Raw genomic sequence first — 19,162 nt, forward strand, 5'->3', positions numbered from 1 at the left:
GCGCGGTGAAACTTTGTTCAGAATTTGTATTTAGTGGAGTGTGTTGGTGTGTAGGAGTGTTTGGGGAGGGTGGGAGTGTATTAGATAGGATGAAAGTTGTGTTTTTTATGTGTTAGACGTTATTTTTGTGTTCGATTTGTCTGCGGACATCACAGGTGTTCTGAAATGTTCTAAATAAACTGAAAGGGGGGTGTTCTGAGGACTCAATATGTTTCCGTTTTGTTCGCAAGCAAACTGAAACTGTTCTATGAACACTCACAGTGACCTGAAATGTTCGCAAATAAACAAAATGGGGGTGTCCTGAGGACGCTGTCCGTATTGTTCATTGTCAAGTTGAATATGTTCTAAGAACACTTGCGGTGTCCTGAATTGTTCGCAAATACACAAAATGGGGGTGTTCTGAAGACGTTGTCGAACACTCGCTGTGTCCTGAAATGTTCGCAAATATGAATGTGGTTGTGGCTGACAAGTTGAATGTGTTCTAAGAACACTTGCGGTGTCCTGAAATGTTCGCAAATAAACAAAATGGAGGTGTCCTGAGGACGCTGTCCGTATTGTTCTCTGTCAAGTTGAATGTGTTCTAAGAACACTCGCGGTGTCCTGAAATGTTTGCAAATAAACAAAATGGGGGTGTCCTGAGGACGCTGTCCGTATTGTTCTCTGTCAAGTTGAATGTGTTCTTAGAACACTCATGGTGTCCTGAAATGTTCGCAAATAAACTAAATGGATGTGTTCTGAGGACACTGTCCGTATTGTTCGTTGACAAGTTGAATGTGTTCTAAGAACACTCGCGGTGTCCTGAAATGTTCGCAAATAAACAAGATGGTGGTGTTCTGAAGACGCTTCTAAGAACACTCGCGGTGTCTGGGGAATGTCCGTAGGGAGTGTCCTGAGGACGCTGTCCGTATTGTTCTCTGACAAGTTGAATGTGTTCTAAGAACACTTGCAGTGTCCTGAAATGTTTGCAAATAAACAAAATGGGAGTGTTCTGAAGACGTTTCTAAGAACACTCCCGGTGTCCTGGAATGTTTGTAGGTGTGTTCTGAAGGCGTAGTCCGTATTGTCCGCTGGCAAGTTGAATGTGTTCTAAGAACACTCGCAGTGTCCTGAATTGTTCGCAAATACACAAGATGGGGGTGTTCTGAAGACGTTGTCGAACACTCGCTGTGTCCTGAAATGTTCGCAAATATGAATGGGGTTGTGGCTGACAAGTTGAATGTGTTCTAAGAACACTTGCGGTGTCCTGAAATGTTCGCAAATAAACAAAATGGGGGTGTCCTGAGGACGCTGTCCGTATTGTTCTCTGTCAAGTTGAATGTGTTCTAAGAACACTCGCGGTGTCCTGAAATGTTCGCAAATAAACAAAATGGGGGTGTCCTGAGGACGCTGTCCGTATTGTTCTCTGTCAAGTTGAATGTGTTCTTAGAACACTCATGGTGTCCTGAAATGTTTGCAAATAAACGAAATGGATGTGTTCTGAGGACACTGTCCGTATTGTTCGTTGACAAGTTGAATGTGTTCTAAGAACACTCGCGGTTTCCTGAAATGTTCGCAAATAAACAAGATGGTGGTGTTCTGAAGACGCTTCTAAGAACACTCGCGGTGTTTGGGGAATGTCTGTAGGGGGTGTCCTGAGGACGCTGTCCGTATTGTTCTCTGTCAAGTTGAATGTGTTCTAAGAACACTTGCGGTGTCCTGAAATGTTTGCAAATAAACAAGATGGGGGTGTTCTGAAGACGTTTCTAAGAACACTCCCGGTGTCCTGGAATGTTTGTAGGGGGTGTCCTGAAGGCGTAGTCCGTATTGTTCGCTGGCAAGTTGAATGTGTTCTAAGAACACTCGAGTGTCCTGAATTGTTCGCAAATACACAAAATGGGGGTGTTCTGAAGACGTTGCCGAACACTCGCTGTGTCCTGAAATGTTCGCAAATATGAATGGGGTTGTGGCTGACAAGTTGAATGTGTTCTAAGAACACTTGCGGTGTCCTGAAATGTTCGCAAATAAACAAAATGGGGTTGTCCTGAGGACGCTGTCCGTATTGTTCTCTGTCAAGTTGAATGTGTTCTAAGAACACTTGCGTGTCCTGAAATGTTCGCAAATAAACAAAATGGGGGTGTCCTGAGGACGCTGTCCGTATTGTTCTCTGTCAAGTTGAATGTGTTCTTAGAACACTCATGGTGTCCTGAAATGTTCGCAAATAAACTAAATGGATCTGTTCTGAGGACACTGTCCGTATTGTTCGTTGACAAGTTGAATGTGTTCTAAGAACATTCGCGGTGTCCTGAAATGTTCGCAAATAAACAAGATGGTGGTGTTCTGAAGACGCTTCTAAGAACACTCCCGGTGTCCTGGAATGTTTGTAGGGGTGTTCTGAAGGTGTAGTCCGTATTGTTCGCTGGCAAGTTGAATGTGTTCTAAGAACACTAGCAGTGTCCTGAATTGTTCGCAAATACACAAGATGGGGGTGTTCTGAAGACGTTGTCGAACACTCGCTGTGTCCTGAAATGTTCGCAAATATGAATGGGGTTGTGGCTGACAAGTTGAATGTGTTCTAAGAACACTTGCGGTGTCCTGAAATGTTCGCAAATAAACAAAATGGGGGTGTCCTGAGGACGCTGTCCGTATTGTTCTCTGTCAAGTTGAATGTGTTCTAGGAACACTCGCGGTGTCCTGAAATGTTCGCAAATAAACAAAATGGGGGTGTCCTGAGGACGCTGTCCGTATTGTTCTCTGTCAAGTTGAATGTGTTCTTAGAACACTCATGGTGTCCTGAAATGTTTGCAAATAAACGAAATGGATGTGTTCTGAGGACACTGTCCGTATTGTTCGTTGACAAGTTGAATGTGTTCTAAGAACACTCGCGGTGTCCTGAAATGTTCGCAAATAAACAAGATGGTGGTGTTCTGAAGACGCTTCTAAGAACACTCGCGGTGTCTGGGGAATGTCCGTAGGGGGTGTCCTGAGGACGCTGTCCGTATTGTTCTCTGTCAAGTTGAATGTGTTCTAAGAACACTTGCGGTGTCCTGAAATGTTTGCAAATAAACAAAATGGGGGTGTTCTGAAGACGTTTCTAAGAACACTCCCGGTGTCCTGGAATGTTTGTAGGGGGTGTCCTGAAGGCGTAGTCCGTATTGTTCGCTGGCAAGTTGAATGTGTTCTAAGAACACTCGAGTGTCCTGAATTGTTCGCAAATATACAAAATGGGGGTGTTCTGAAGACGTTGCCGAACACTCGCTGTGTCCTGAAATGTTCGCAAATATGAATGGGGTTGTGGCTGACAAGTTGAATGTGTTCTAAGAACACTTGCGGTGTCCTGAAATGTTCGCAAATAAACAAAATGGGGGTGTCCTGAGGACGCTGTCCGTATTGTTCTCTGTCAAGTTGAATGTGTTCTAAGAACACTTGCGTGTCCTGAAATGTTCGCAAATAAACAAAATGGGGGTGTCCTGAGGACGCTGTCCGTATTGTTCTCTGTCAAGTTGAATGTGTTCTTAGAACACTCATGGTGTCCTGAAATGTTCGCAAATAAACTAAATGGATGTGTTCTGAGGACACTGTCCGTATTGTTCGTTGACAAGTTGAATGTGTTCTAAGAACATTCGCGGTGTCCTGAAATGTTCGCAAATAAACAAGATGGTGGTGTTCTGAAGACGCTTCTAAGAACACTCCCGGTGTCCTGGAATGTTTGTAGGGGTGTTCTGAAGGTGTAGTCCGTATTGTTCGCTGGCAAGTTGAATGTGTTCTAAGAACACTCGCAGTGTCCTGAATTGTTCGCAAATACACAAGATGGGGGTGTTCTGAAGACGTTGTCGAACACTCGCTGTGTCCTGAAATGTTCGCAAATATGAATGGGGTTGTGGCTGACAAGTTGAATGTGTTCTAAGAACACTTGCGGTGTCCTGAAATGTTCGCAAATAAACAAAATGGGGGTGTCCTGAGGACGCTGTCCGTATTGTTCTCTGTCAAGTTGAATGTGTTCTAGGAACACTCGCGGTGTCCTGAAATGTTCGCAAATAAACAAAATGGGGGTGTCCTGAGGACGCTGTCCGTATTGTTCTCTGTCAAGTTGAATGTGTTCTTAGAACACTCATGGTGTCCTGAAATGTTTGCAAATAAACGAAATGGATGTGTTCTGAGGACACTGTCCTTTTTGTTCGTTGACAAGTTGAATGTGTTCTAAGAACACTCGCGGTGTCCTGAAATGTTCGCAAATAAACAAGATGGTGGTGTTCTGAAGACGCTTCTAAGAACACTCGCGGTGTCTGGGGAATGTCCGTAGGGGGTGTCCTGAGGACGCTGTCCGTATTGTTCTCTGTCAAGTTGAATGTGTTCTAAGAACACTTGCGGTGTCCTGAAATGTTTGCAAATAAACAAAATGGGGGTGTTCTGAAGACGTTTCTAAGAACACTCCCGGTGTCCTGGAATGTTTGTAGGGGGTGTCCTGAAGGCGTAGTCCGTATTGTTCGCTGGCAAGTTGAATGTGTTCTAAGAACACTCGAGTGTCCTGAATTGTTCGCAAATATACAAAATGGGGGTGTTCTGAAGACGTTGCCGAACACTCGCTGTGTCCTGAAATGTTCGCAAATATGAATGGGGTTGTGGCTGACAAGTTGAATGTGTTCTAAGAACACTTGCGGTGTCCTGAAATGTTCGCAAATAAACAAAATGGGGGTGTCCTGAGGACGCTGTCCGTATTGTTCTCTGTCAAGTTGAATGTGTTCTAAGAACTCTTGCGTGTCCTGAAATGTTCGCAAATAAACAAAATGGGGGTGTCCTGAGGACGCTGTCCGTATTGTTCTCTGTCAAGTTGAATGTGTTCTTAGAACACTCATGGTGTCCTGAAATGTTCGCAAATAAACTAAATGGATGTGTTCTGAGGACACTGTCCGTATTGTTCGTTGACAAGTTGAATGTGTTCTAAGAACACTCGCGGTGTCCTGAAATGTTCGCAAATAAACAAGATGGTGGTGTTCTGAAGACGCTTCTAAGAACACTCGCGGTGTCTGGGGAATGTCCGTAGGAGGTGTCCTGAGGACGCTGTCCGTATTGTTCTCTGACAAGTTGAATGTGTTCTAAGAACACTTGCAGTGTCCTGAAATGTTTGCAAATAAACAAAATGGGAGTGTTCTGAAGACGTTTCTAAGAACACTCCCGGGGTCCTGGAATGTTTGTAGGGGTGTTCTGAAGGTGTAGTCCGTATTGTTCGCTGGCAAGTTGAATGTGTTCTACGAACACTCGCAGTGTCATGAATTGTTCGCAAATACACAAGATGGGGGTGTTCTGAAGACGTTGTCGAACACTCGCTGTGTCCTGAAATGTTCGCAAATATGAATGGGGTTGTGGCTGACAAGTTGAATGTGTTCTAAGAACACTTGCGGTGTCCTGAAATGTTCGCAAATAAACAAAATGGGGGTGTCCTGAGGACGCTGTCCGTATTGTTCTCTGTCAAGTTGAATGTGTTCTAAGAACACTCGCGGTGTCCTGAAATGTTCGCAAATAAACAAAATGGGGGTGTCCTGAGGACGCTGTCCGTATTGTTCTCTGTCAAGTTGAATGTGTTCTTAGAACACTCATGGTGTCCTGAAATGTTTGCAAATAAACGAAATGGATGTGTTCTGAGGACACTGTCCGTATTGTTCGTTGACAAGTTGAATGTGTTCTAAGAACACTCGCGGTGTCCTGAAATGTTCGCAAATAAACAAGATGGTGGTGTTCTGAAGACGCTTCTAAGAACACTCGCGGTGTCTGGGGAATGTCCGTAGGGGGTGTCCTGAGGACGCTGTCCGTATTGTTCTCTGTCACGTTGAATGTGTTCTAAGAACACTTGCGGTGTCCTGAAATGTTTGCAAATAAACAAAATGGGGGTGTTCTGAAGACGTTTCTAAGAACACTCCCGGTGTCCTGGAATGTTTGTAGGGGGTGTCCTGAAGGCGTAGTCCGTATGGTTCGCTGGCAAGTTGAATGTGTTCTAAGAACACTCGAGTGTCCTGAATTGTTCGCAAATACACAAAATGGGGGTGTTCTGAAGACGTTGCCGAACACTCGCTGTGTCCTGAAATGTTCGCAAATATGAATGGGGTTGTGGCTGACAAGTTGAATGTGTTCTAAGAACACTTGCGGTGTCCTGAAATGTTCGCAAACAAACAAAATGGGGGTGTCCTGAGGACGCTGTCCGTATTGTTCTCTGTCAAGTTGAATGTGTTCTAAGAACACTTGCGTGTCCTGAAATGTTCGCAAATAAACAAAATGGGGGTGTCCTGAGGACGCTGTCCGTATTGTTCTCTGTCAAGTTGAATGTGTTCTTAGAACACTCATGGTGTCCTGAAATGTTCGCAAATAAACGAAATGGATGTGTTCTGAGGACACTGTCCATATTGTTCGTTGTCAAGTTGAATGTGTTCTAAGAACACTTGCGGTGTCCTGAAATATTTGCAAATAAACAAGATGGTGGTGTTCTGAAGACGCTTCTAAGAACACTCGCGGTGTCCGGGGAATGTTCGTAGGGGGTGTCCTGAGGACGCTGTCCGTATTGTTCTCTGTCAAGTTGAATGTGTTCTAAGAACACTTGCGGTGTCCTGAAATGTTTGCAAATAAACAAAATGGGGGTGTTCTGAAGACGTTTCTAAGAACACTCCCGGTGTCCTGGTATGTTTGTAGGGGGTGTCCTGAAGGCATAATCCATATTGTTAGTTGGCAAGTTGAATGTGTTCTAAGAACACTCGCAGTGTCCTGAATTGTTCGCAAATACACAAAATGGTGGTGTTCTGAAGACGTTGTCGAACACTCAATGTGTCCTGAAATGTTCGCAAATATGAATGGGGTTGTGGCTGACAAGTTGAATGTGTTCTAAGAACACTTGCGGTGTCCTGAAATGTTCGCAAATAAACAAAATGGGGGTGTCCTGAGGACGCTGTCCGTATTGTTCTCTGTCAAGTTGAATGTGTTCTAAGAACACTCGCGGTGTCCTGAAATGTTCGCAAATAAACAAAATGGCGGTGTCCTGAGGACGCTGTCCGTATTGTTCTCTGTCAAGTTGAATGTGTTCTTAGAACGCTCATGGTGTCCTGAAATGTTTGCAAATCAACGAAATGGATGTGTTCTGAGGACACTGTCCGTATTGTTCGTTGTCAAGTTGAATGTGTTCTAAGAACACTCGCGGTGTCCTGAAATGTTCGCAAATAAACAAGATGGTGGTGTTCTGAAGACGCTTCTAAGAACACTCGCGGTGTCCGGGGAATGTTCGTAGGGGGTATCCTGAGGACGCTGTCCGTATTGTTCTCTGTCAAGTTGAATGTGTTCTAAGAACACTTGCGGTGTCCTGAAATGTTTGCAAATAAACAAAATGGGGGTGTTCTGAAGACGTTTCTAAGAACACTCCCAGTGCCCTGGAATATTTGTAGGGGGTGTCCTGAAGGCATAGTCCATATTGTTCTCTGGCAAGTTGAATGTGTTCTAAGAACACTCGCAGTGTCCTGAATTGTTCGCAAATACACAAAATGGGGGTGTTCTGAAGACGTTGTCGAACACTCGCTGTGTCCTGAAATGTTCGCAAATATGAATGGGGTTGTGGCTGACAAGTTGAATGTGTTCTAAGAACACTTGCGGTGTCCTGAAATGTTCGCAAATAAACAAAATGGGGGTGTCCTGAGGACGCTGTCTGTATTGTTCTCTGTCAAGTTGAATGTGTTCTAAGAACACTCGCGGTGTCCTGAAATGTTCGCAAATAAACAAAATGGGGGTGTCCTGAGGACGCTGTCCGTATTGTTCTCTGTCAAGTTGAATGTGTTCTTAGAACACCCATGTTGTCCTGAAATGTTCGCAAATAAACGAAATGGATGTGTTCTGAGGACACTGTCCGTATTGTTCGTTGTCAAGTTGAATGTGTTCTAAGAACACTCGCGGTGACCTGAAATGTTCGCAAATAAACAAGATGGTGGTGTTCTGAAGGCGCTTCTAAGAACACTCGCGGTGTCCGGGGAATGTTCGTAGGGGGTGTCCTGAGGACGCTGTCCGTATTGTTCTCTGTCAAGTTGAATGTGTTCTAAGAACACTTGGGTGTCCTGAAATGTTTGCAAATAAACAAAATGGGGGTGTTCTGAAGACGTTTCTAAGAACACTCCCGGTGTCCTGGAATGTTTGTAGGGGGTGTCCTGAAGGCGTAGCCCGTATTGTTCGCTGGCAAGTTGAATGTGTTCTAAGAACACTCGCAGTGTCCTGAAATGTTCGCAAATAAACAAAATGGGGGTGTCCTGAGGACGCTGTCCGTATTGTTCTCTGTCAAGTTGAATGTATTCTTAGAACACTCATGGTGTCCTGAAATGTTCGCAAATAAACGAAATGGATGTATTCTGAGGACACTGTCCGTATTGTTCGTTGTCAAGTTGAATGTGTTCTATGAACACTCGCGTTGTCCTGAAATGTTTGCAAATAAACAAGAAGATGGTGTTCTGAAGACGCTTGGAAGAACACTCGCGGTGTCCGGGGAATGTTCGTAGGGGGTGTCCTGAGGACGCTGTCCATATTGTTCTCTGTCAAGTTGAATGTGTTCTAAGAACACTTGCGGTGTCCTGAAATGTTTGCAAATAAACAAAATGGGGGTGTTCTGAAGACGTTTCTAAGAACACTCCCGGTGTCCTGGAATGTTTGTAGGGGGTGTCCTAAAGGCGTAGTCCATATTGTTCGCTGGCAAGTTGAATGTGTTCTAAGAACACTCGCAGTGTCCTGAATTGTTCGCAAATACACAAAATGGGGGTGTTCTGAAGACGTTGTCGAACACTCGCTGTGTCCTGAAATGTTCGCAAATATGAATGGGGTTGTGGCTGACAAGTTGAATGTGTTCTAAGAACACTTGCGGTGTCCTGAAATGTTCGCAAATAAACAAAATGGGGGTGTCCTGAGGACGCTGTCCGTATTGTTCTCTGTCAAGTTGAATGTGTTCTTAGAACACCCATGGTGTCCTGAAATGTTCGCAAATAAACGAAATGGATGTGTTCTGAGGACACTATCCGTATTGTTCGTTGTCAAGTTGAATGTGTTCTAAGAACACTTGCGGTGTCCTGAAATGTTCGCAAATAAACAAGATGGTGGTGTTCTGAAGATGCTTCTAAGAACACTCCCGGTGTCCTGGAATGTTTGTAGGGGGTGTCCTGAAGGCGTAGTCCATATTGTTCGCTGGCAAGTTGAATGTGTTCTAAGAACACTCGCAGTGTCCTGAATTGTTCGCAAATACACAAAATGGGGGTGTTCTGAAGACGTTGTCGAACACTCGCTGTGTCCTGAAATGTTCGCAAATATGAATGGGGTTGTGGCTGACAAGTTGAAAGTGTTCTAAGAACACTTGCGGTGTCCTGAAATGTTTGCAAATAAACAAAATGGGGGTGTCCTGAGGACGCTGTCCGTATTGTTCTCTGTCAAGTTGAATGTGTCCTAACAACACTCGCGGTGTCCTGAAATGTTCGCAAATAAACAAAATAAGGGTTTCCTGAGGACGCTGTCCGTATTGTTCTCTGTCAAGTTGAATGTGTTCTTAGAACACCCATGGTGTCCTGAAATGTTCGCAAATAAACTAAATGGATGTGTTCTGAGGACACTGTCCGTATTGTTTGTTGTCAAGTTGAATGTGTACTAAGAACACTCGCGGTGACCTGAAATGTTCGCAAATAAACAAGATGGTGGTGTTCTGAAGACGCTTCTAAGAACACTCGCGGTGTCCGGGGAATGTTCGTAGGGGGTGTCCTGAGGACGCTGTCCGTATTGTTCTCTGTCAAGTTGAATGTGTTCTAAGAACACTTGCGGTGTCCTGAAATGTTTGCAAATAAACAAAATGGGGGTGTTCTGAAGACGTTTCTAAGAACACTCCCGGTGTCCTGGAATGTTTGTATGGGGTGTCCTGAAGGCGTAGTACGTATTGTTCACTGGCAAGTTGAATGTGTTCTAAGAACACTCGCAGTGTCCTGAAATGTTTGCAAATAAACAAAATGGGGGTGTCCTGAGGACACTGTCCGTATTGTTCGTTGTCAAGTTGAAAGTGTTCTAAGAACTATCGCGTTGTTCTGAAATGTTTGTAGGGGGTGTCCTGAAAACACTGTCCGTATTGTTCGCTGGCAAGTTGAAAGTGTTCTAAGAACACTCATAATGTTCGCGGACATTAAAAGTTTCCATAGACCATAGTTGAAATGTTTGACTCTATGGATGTGATATGCTGCGGTGGTTGTTGCCAGGGCATAGAGTCTTGGGTGCATGGCCAAATGGCCAAATGGCCATGCACCCAAGACTGTATGCCCTGGCAGCAACCACCGCAGCATATCACATTCATATTTGCTTATAACTTTGGGTGAAAAACAAATGTATAAGGAACAAAGGTATTAGATACTATGGATGTGATATGCTGCTATGGTTCTCCTTATTATTGTATACTTACTGTTTGGTCTAGTAACGGGAGTCCATGTTTTTCTTGTTAATTTCTGTGATAAAAGAAAATAGCATGTTAGTATTAGTATTTTGTAATGACTTATTACATTGTATAATCAATATACTTTTTTTTTTGGACCCTCATATTTAGTAGATTACAAATCAGAGTACTGTGCAATTTGCTCAGTTTCTGTATTTGTTGCTAAAATCATTGGGTCTGTGGGAGAAAAAAAAATCCATGTTGGATTAAAAAAAATCTTTTTCTGTTATGCTACAGTTTATTTGTTTGTTTGTTTTCAGTGTTCACTTGTTGTTTCTGGCTAATGCTTTATACTTTGGCTTGTTGTATTTTTTTGGAGCAGTAACATATTATTTATTTGTTTTGATATTATAAAATTTTGGAGCAGTTAGATACCAATTGGCGTATTCTAACTGTCTATTTTTCTGATATATTTTAGTGGTATTGATTTATCTATTTGGATATTGTTAAATTTTGGGACAGTTAGATACCAATTGGCGTATTCTAACTGTGTATTTTGTGGTCTAATTTAGTGGTATTCATTTATCTGATTAGTTGTTGTAGAATCTTTGAGCAGTTAGATAGCTTTTGGAGTATTCTAACAGTTTATATTTTTTTAACACAAGTTTACTTAGGGTTTAAATACAGTTTAGTTATCAAATGTTGGTTTTAAGAACATCAAATAAGCATTTGTAAGATTTCCTGGTAATCTCTGCTTTAGAGTAATGGTACTATCATTACATTCAAACCATCCACATTTCTTTTTTATATATGCAGTGTAGTGCCCTGAATTGGTTGTGGCTCCTGCGTGATAGATTATACCTATTGTTGTGAAGGTTTTCTTACCAAGTGATATTTGACCATGTGTGAATCCAGTCAGCTTGCAGTTGTTTTTGGTACCATCTGCATTGTAACGTAGAAGCATTAGTATTATGTATTTACTATGTGTTTGAATTACTAACGTGGAGCGATTATCTGAATTGCAGGTAGAGCATAATCTACCATGGTTTGCATTTTGTACAAGTCGCTAAAATGGAATGGATTCACAATTTGGTATTGATATATATATGAAGCGTTCATTGGGGATTTCTTCTTGTGTCACATTGTTGCAGAGAGTGCATGTATGTTTCCACATGTATGAAATCTGAAAGATTTCATTTATAGGTATGTTTTTGTTTTCCAGTACTTGTAGTAAGTACATTAGAAATTCTTGTGGATCTTCCTGTGAATTTATAGTGAATTTCACCATTCCAGCACAGTAGTCAAAGTGTTGTCTTATTCCAAAAACACTATACGTGTTGTCAGGATTGTTTGCTGCATTTCTGTGAAGTACTAACATTTGCAAACACAATGGGTCTGTACTGTGTAAGTAAATGTTGTCAACAATTGGTGGTAATTGAAATAGAAAATTCATTGCTACATTTGCGTAGCAACTTACACCAACTATATTTGAGAATTTAAATGGTCCAGGTAGTTCTGTATCTAACTGCTTTTTTTGGAGTTTGTCTTCCTTCTTTAAAGAAGTACTTGGTTTACTTTCCCTAATTGATTCTTTTTTGCTTGTGGTACTTGATGAAGTATTAGTTTCTTTTACTCTCTTTGGAGGATTTGCAGTGACATCCTGTTGCATTTCTGTTTGATTTATTTTTCTTTTATAACGTTTTACTTTTTGTGGAACAGAATATGTGTTTAGGTGGGGGGTGTATAGTGAGCAAAGTCTATTGTATTCTAAAATGCAAGGAATATCAGCCTTTATTTTACTTGCATCAAAGTTGATTAGAAATAGACCGTCAAGTGTACGTAAGCGTGCTAGTGCTACATAGCTCATGCCTTCTTTAAAGACTGTGTTACCAATATCTATCATTGCTTTGTCTAGGGTAAGACCTTGGGCCTCATTCCGAGTACGGCGCTAACCAATGGCGCTATTAACACCTTGGTTGACGCCGTACCCGGACCGGCAGCGCCTTGGTGGATGGCGGAAACACCGCCCCATTCCAAGGTTGGCGGGGCGGTAATTCCCCATTCACCAAGGCTCTTCCCCATTCCCAAATGAGCCCCCATAGGGCTCAATGGGAATGGGGAAGATGCAAATAACGGTGACCGTTCATTACGGTCACCGTTATTGGCTTGGAGGCCCCTTTGCGCCCTCGACTTTAACACCTCCTCAAAGCAGGCGTTAAGGGCGAGGGCGCAGAGGGAACTCGGAGTATGGCAGTAAGGAATTACCGCCACCGGTCTCGTTACCGGTGGCCTCTATCCCTTACCGCCATACTCGGAATGAGGCCCCTTGTGATTTATGAATCGTGACTGCGTATGCAAGAGTTAGAGAAAATTGTTCTCTGTGTACATACATATCTTTGAAGATAAGGAATCTAGCTGTTGAGCGTCCTATCCTTTTTACTTCTGAAAGTTTGTCAAAGAGTATATTGACAAACTGAATTTTGTTGTCGCGTGGGTATGTTTGAAAGCCAACAACTGTACCCAGTGCTCCATTAACTAGTCCTTGGTCCACGTCAAGGTTACGTTTAAGCATTACTCTGCAATTTAAGGATAATTTTAATATCTTTTCTAAGCCTGCTGTGTTTGAGATTGATTTTTCTAAACTATTTAGTCTTGTTGTGGCTTGGTCACACATGGGTAGTGTCATACCATGTACATCTAGTTTGTCTGTGGCGCTATTTTCCATGATTGGTTGCATTTCTTTACTTAGCATGATTTCATTGAATTTGAAACAGCTTGCAAGAGTTGGCATTAAGGCCATACAATTGACATTTTTGTGGGCTAATTGTTCCATAACATCTGTAGCACATGCATTATCGCCATAAAGTGCATTAATGTGCCTGGTTTTCAATATTGCTTCTGCTTCTTTAGAAAGTATACCACCTCTGATACTTTTTAAAATGTTGGCATAAGTGAGATCTGCAGATTGCTGCATGTTTTCTGTTAATTCTCTGTATTGGAAATGTTGCCAAAGGTTGACATTTCCAACGCTGCCAACAGTTTAACGGCAGAGTTTGTGTCCTAATGTTTTAAAAATAGGCTCACCTTTTACTGGTGTTAATTGAAGCAGATCTCCAAAAACAATAATGTGTTTTCCTGCAAAGAGCTCTTCATAGTCTGTTTTGAGTACTTCTTGTAATCTGAGGTGAATCAAAGCTAACATCAGGTTGGAGACCATGCTCACTTGATCTATTAGTAGCATTTTCATTTGTTTCAATACTCTGCGTAATTCCATTGCAGCTTCTGCAGAAAGTTTGTAATAGTCTAATTTGTTCTGGTGTTCTACTGGTAATAGTAGTAATCGGTGTAATGTAACACCACCTATGTTGTAGGGGGCTAAACCTGTGGGGGCAGTGACAACAGCTGGCAGTTTGTTGTTTGTCAATTGTTGAAGGAACTTACTAATGATTTTGATTAGGAATGTTTTGCCAGAACCAGCTTCACCACTGACGTACAGTAGTATAGGTTTATAATTATGGCAGGAACATTCTTTATTTTCATGTTTTACACCATGTGCAATTTGTTGTGTTAGTTCTTGAAAAATGCTTCTTTGCTCATTGTTTAGTTTTGATTGTAGTATAGTTAAGTCTTCCTTATCTTCATATTGACACATGGTGTTTTCTACTTCTATCATAGCTAATTCTGCCTCATTAATTATTAGTGGTTCTCCCAGTGGTTCTTGGCTTCCTGTTACAGAAGGTTGACTACTGTCAGGAGTGTCCTTATCTAGTTGGGCTTGGAGTTCTTCTTCGTGTTGCTGTTCATTGTGCAACATTGTTTTGTACTGTGTAAAGTTTACATCAATTATAGTGCTTTCATTTGCTTTGAAAGCATTCTCATATGAGTCATAGTTATCTAGTAATTGTTCTTCTTTTATCCATGGTTTGAAGAGTTGTAGCAGGGGCATGTAATATACTTCTTTATGTTGAGGAGTCTTTAATGACAATTTGATATGATTAATTAAATTTGGTTTAGTGAGTTTAACTAAGCTGCCTTCAGTTTGTTACTCTATATGTACCTTTTTTTTCATCAGGTTTCATATTATTTTTGTATGTGTAGTTTTGGGCTATGTGGTATAGACAGATGTTTTCCAAAGTATTACTTCTGTTTGGGTAGTATGTGCCCAATACATTGTTTTTTAAAATGTCTTGGCTTTTGGGATCATGTTTGGCTATTGTTTCTATATCTTCATATGATTTTAGAACTCTTTTTCTAGATTTAGCTGGACCAAGACTTAGCCATACTATCTTTTCGGATTTACCATACAATGCAGTACCAGTTAAACGATCAGCTGCTTCATATGATCCACATTCTCTATGGGTGAGCATTTTTATGCCCAAGCTGTATAATTTCTGAGATACTGTTTTATCTGATGACAGGTCATTCCAGAGGTCTTGGAGTTCTGTCTTTTCTGCTTTAGTTAAGTATGCTGTGACATATTGTGCAACTGCAGTAGAATTGTCTGCAATGTACTGCACATCTATGTTTGCATTCCATAAGTGGGCAATGATTGCATTATAATCATGGATATATTTTTCTTCTTCTTTTCTTTTTATGTAATATGTATTTTTAGGTGACTTACCTTTAACACTATGTCTAACTGAAGACTTGAGGTTGTTCACTTGACCTGCATTTGTAACTGGTCTAGGGAAACCAAATTGACATTTGGTGTAGTATTTCCCTTTGTTTTTGTATTTGCGACAACAATATTTTCCACATTTGTGTCTTTGAAATTGTAAAATTTGTGCATGAAGGTCACTATTTGTGGCTTCTGATGGAATTTCACAAGTGACGTATTTTTCAATAAACTGTAAAACAGTGGCATCACTGTCTTGACCAAATTTAGGAGCATCTTTAATCCATAAAAGCATGTGGATATGTGGTGCTCCTCTGGCTTGGTATTCTTTTCTCCAAAAGAAGTGTTGCACTTCTCCAAGGGGAGGAACAGTTTTATTACAAATAAAATGTAGCATAGCAATGAAGCAATGGTGAAAATATCTTGAAACATTAACAGGATCCAAAGAACAAAGTTCTCCAGGTGTTAGTATATCTATGTTTGTTTTGTTTTTATTTGATATGCATAGGAAATCATGTAAATCTTCCCATGCATATTCTGCACAACTTAATGTAACAAACCAAGTGGGTGGGCCAAGGTTTCTGATCATACAACGTACATCTCCATGACGTTGAAACCAGTGCTCTTTAGTACCACGCATATTTGCTAATAGATTTGTAATATTTGATTGTAAAACCTCATCCTTTTGTTGCACTTTTTCTAATAATTGTGTAGCTGTCATATTTTGAAAGTGTGATCCTGATTTTAATATGTGTGCAACTCCGTAACATAAAGTTGCTAGTTTACTTTCAAAGAGTAGGTGGAATATGTATTCCACATTTTGTCTAAATCTGGGATCTTCAGAATGCATCCGTAATGAGCGGTATTCTGAAGCTGATATTGAATAGGTCTATCATCATACCTTCCTCCTTTGCCAGTAGGAAAGAGTAGAGGAAAAGCACGTGCTTCTATACTTTTTTCCCATATGCTGATTGGCGATCCTTTTGTTTGACGCATTTGGTAAGTTTCCAGTACATCTTCTCCGTTGTCATTAAAGTGCAAAGGATGAATTGTATAATGGTCTAAAGCATTTGATATTGTAGCAGGGTCTAGTAGCTCAAATTGACCAGCTTCTTGTGTTTCTTGAATTATTTCAGTTGTATCTTTCAAGTTTTCTTCAATATTAATTTCTTTGTAATATTCGTTATTCTCTTTAAGATATTGGAAGGCTTGTCTAACTTTATATAAATCTACCAGCTGTTGCCATATTTTTTTGTCTTTTGTAGGTACTCCATTTACTAATATAATTAAAGATTGGTGCATTGGACGTTGCACTCCTAGAGTATGCACATTTTCTTTTAGATTTAATGGTAAATAAACTACTTTTCCACGAATGCCTTTTACCAATTCAGAGGGAGGTAATTTTGCTGTTTTTGGTTGAACGCGTATTATTGCTTGAAATGGGTGTACTGTTTGAATTATGATACTCTCATATAAATTAAGTTGTTGTAGAGGTTTTGGTACTGGGTATAATTCCAAATTATTTGTGATAGAACGTGAAGGAGTTTGGTTGTTGTCAAGTTTTGTGGTGCCATAACTGCATAGTATTAAGGGCTCAGTTATTTCATATTTGTTTTCTGCTAGAAGGTAGAGAGCTAATTCAAACCATTTAGAATCTTCATTGTCTTCTATTTTGTATGATAGGTCCACAGTTTTTGTGTTACTTTTATAAAAAATTCTACGGCAACATACACATACATGGTTTGGTACTTCAGCTGATGTACTTTTAAATTTTAGTATTTCTTTTTTGTATGTGTTTAGCAAAAGGTTGCCATGTGTAGATTTGTTGCTTAATTGGTTTAAAGCTATTTCATTCTGTAAATGGCTTTCACTTCCAAAATATTTTTTCTGGATATAGTGAATTTCTTCAAGTAGGTCTTTTGCTGTACCATGTAGAAGGATGTTATTTAACTTTGCTAGTGCTAAAGCAGGGCTTTTAGCATAGTACAGTTTATAGACTAGATTTCTTATAGTTGAATGATGTGTTGATATCCTTTTGATATCATGGAAAGTGGTTTTACAAGCAGGTCCTGTAATGCAGGCCAATGAATGTCCTTGTACTGGACAGGTATCCAAATTTTGCAGTAATTTAATTTTAATTTTGTCTTTGCTTTTTACATATTTATTGAGGAATTGGGGTAAAGATTTGAAACATTGTTTGGGAATGTTACACATTGACGTGCATGGCCATTTGTACACTAGACGTTCTGATTCAGTTGAATGGAGGGATAACTCTAAGTTTTCAGGGCATATTTTTGTAAGGAGTACTTCTTGTTCCATTATGGTATTATTCACTTTTTCATAACCTCGACCACTGCTATGTATGGCAATTGTATTTGTTTGCTTTTGTTTGTACCCTTCTTCATTAAAATATGGTTCTGTGCTCGTAATGTGATTCCATTCACCTCTGCAGATACTTAAGAAGTTCTTTCTGTTGACATTTCGCTTATTGAGAAGTCTTTTTTGTAATTTAGTTATTAGTTTTGTTAGTGGTTTCATTTTGTTTAACAGTAAAATAAATAACTTTGTTTCAGAAGAATTGCACTGTCCATCAACGCTTCTCTGATTTCTCCCCTGTTTTTATAAGATTTTGAAGGACTTTGTGACGGTACATTTTGGCTAAAATACTTTTCTTGGTATGCTTACTTTGCACTATATTAAAATTTGAAGAAGTAGTTTTATCTGTAGTGATAGCTGATTTTCTCTTAATTGTGTTTTGGTTTGTTTTACATTTTGATAGAGGAGGCAAAGTTTTTGTACTTGAAACTTCTTGTGTTTCACTAAATGACTGTATTCGCTGTTTTGTTTCAACTTTTTTTTACAAATTCTGCTAGAGATGGATGCTTATGTTGGACACTTTTATTTTCATTTGCTCTATTTTTGCGTTGCTTTCTACGGACTTGACTTTTGGTAGGCATTCTTTAGGGTCTGTTGAAAAAAATAAAGAAGATATGGGTTGGGGTGTTCTGGAATGTATGTGTGCTGTGTGCATGAGTGTTTGAGTAAGATGATAAAGATGTATGTAATGGTGTGTGATTGTTCATTGGGAACTACAACTAGTAGGGATAGGTATTCTTGAATTTATGCGTTACTAAACTGGGGTTCAGATGACAAAAAAAAGTAAGCTAGTGGTGTGGAAAAGTACAAATAGTAAATCTAATGTATACAATTAAAACAGTTGTTTGTTCTATAATATGAAAATTGTAGCGGTTCAGTTGGGTAATTTGTGTGTCCAAAAATAGGAATTTGTGGGCCATTCTGGCTGTAAATCGCTGTTTAAGACATGGAGAGTTTTGGACAAAATGGTACACAATCTCTATTTTTAGGCACCAAAATAGCTTGTATTAATGTTATAGTATGTTTGATTAATAATACAAATATTATGGTGATATTCTACTTACTTTTTTTCTTAAATTAACAGGTAACTTCTTAGTTCTTCTTTGTTCTTCGAATTCGGCTGCTTCTTTTCAGTACACTGGTCTTCACTGCAATTGTAAAAGCTTCAAATTAGTAACTTTGTTTGTATATAGCGCTGTTTTTAATTTAGATATTGATTTTTTTAATTGAAATCCTCAGTGCCTTCTTTAAAACCATTAAACTAATTTATTTACATAAGATACATTGCAGCAGTTCAGTACATATGATATGTTCTTGATGAACAAATTGTATTGAATGACTAACTGTAGCAAAAAAATATATCTTTACTATGTCTTGTGAAATTTATAATATACCAGTGAATACCACTATTTCTGTAAGTAAGCTGTTCTAGGTAATAGCGCCTCAATGTCATGTCTAAGTTAAAGTGTTTAAGTAAATAAATAAATAAAAACAAAAAAATATGAAATTGTATAAGTATTTTTTTTAAGATTTAAACATAGATTGTGCTTGCATGCATGGAATTTTGTTTGAATATATGTAGTCTACATATTTCATTTTAAAAATGTTAGTTTAACATGATTTGAGTGTGTGTGTATAAGGAAAGTAAATAGTATAAAGGTTTATAAGTGATAGTTGATTTTAGGATATTGAAAAAAATACAGTAAATTCATTTTACAGATTACACAAGCTAAAAGTCTGTTTGAAAATGTGTTAATCTACTATACAGAAAATATGCATAC

This window comes from Ambystoma mexicanum, chromosome 11, assembly GCF_040938575.1.
Source record: "Ambystoma mexicanum isolate Mex_15411 chromosome 11, UKY_AmexF1_1, whole genome shotgun sequence".
In the NCBI taxonomy this organism is placed as follows: domain Eukaryota; kingdom Metazoa; phylum Chordata; class Amphibia; order Caudata; family Ambystomatidae; genus Ambystoma; species Ambystoma mexicanum.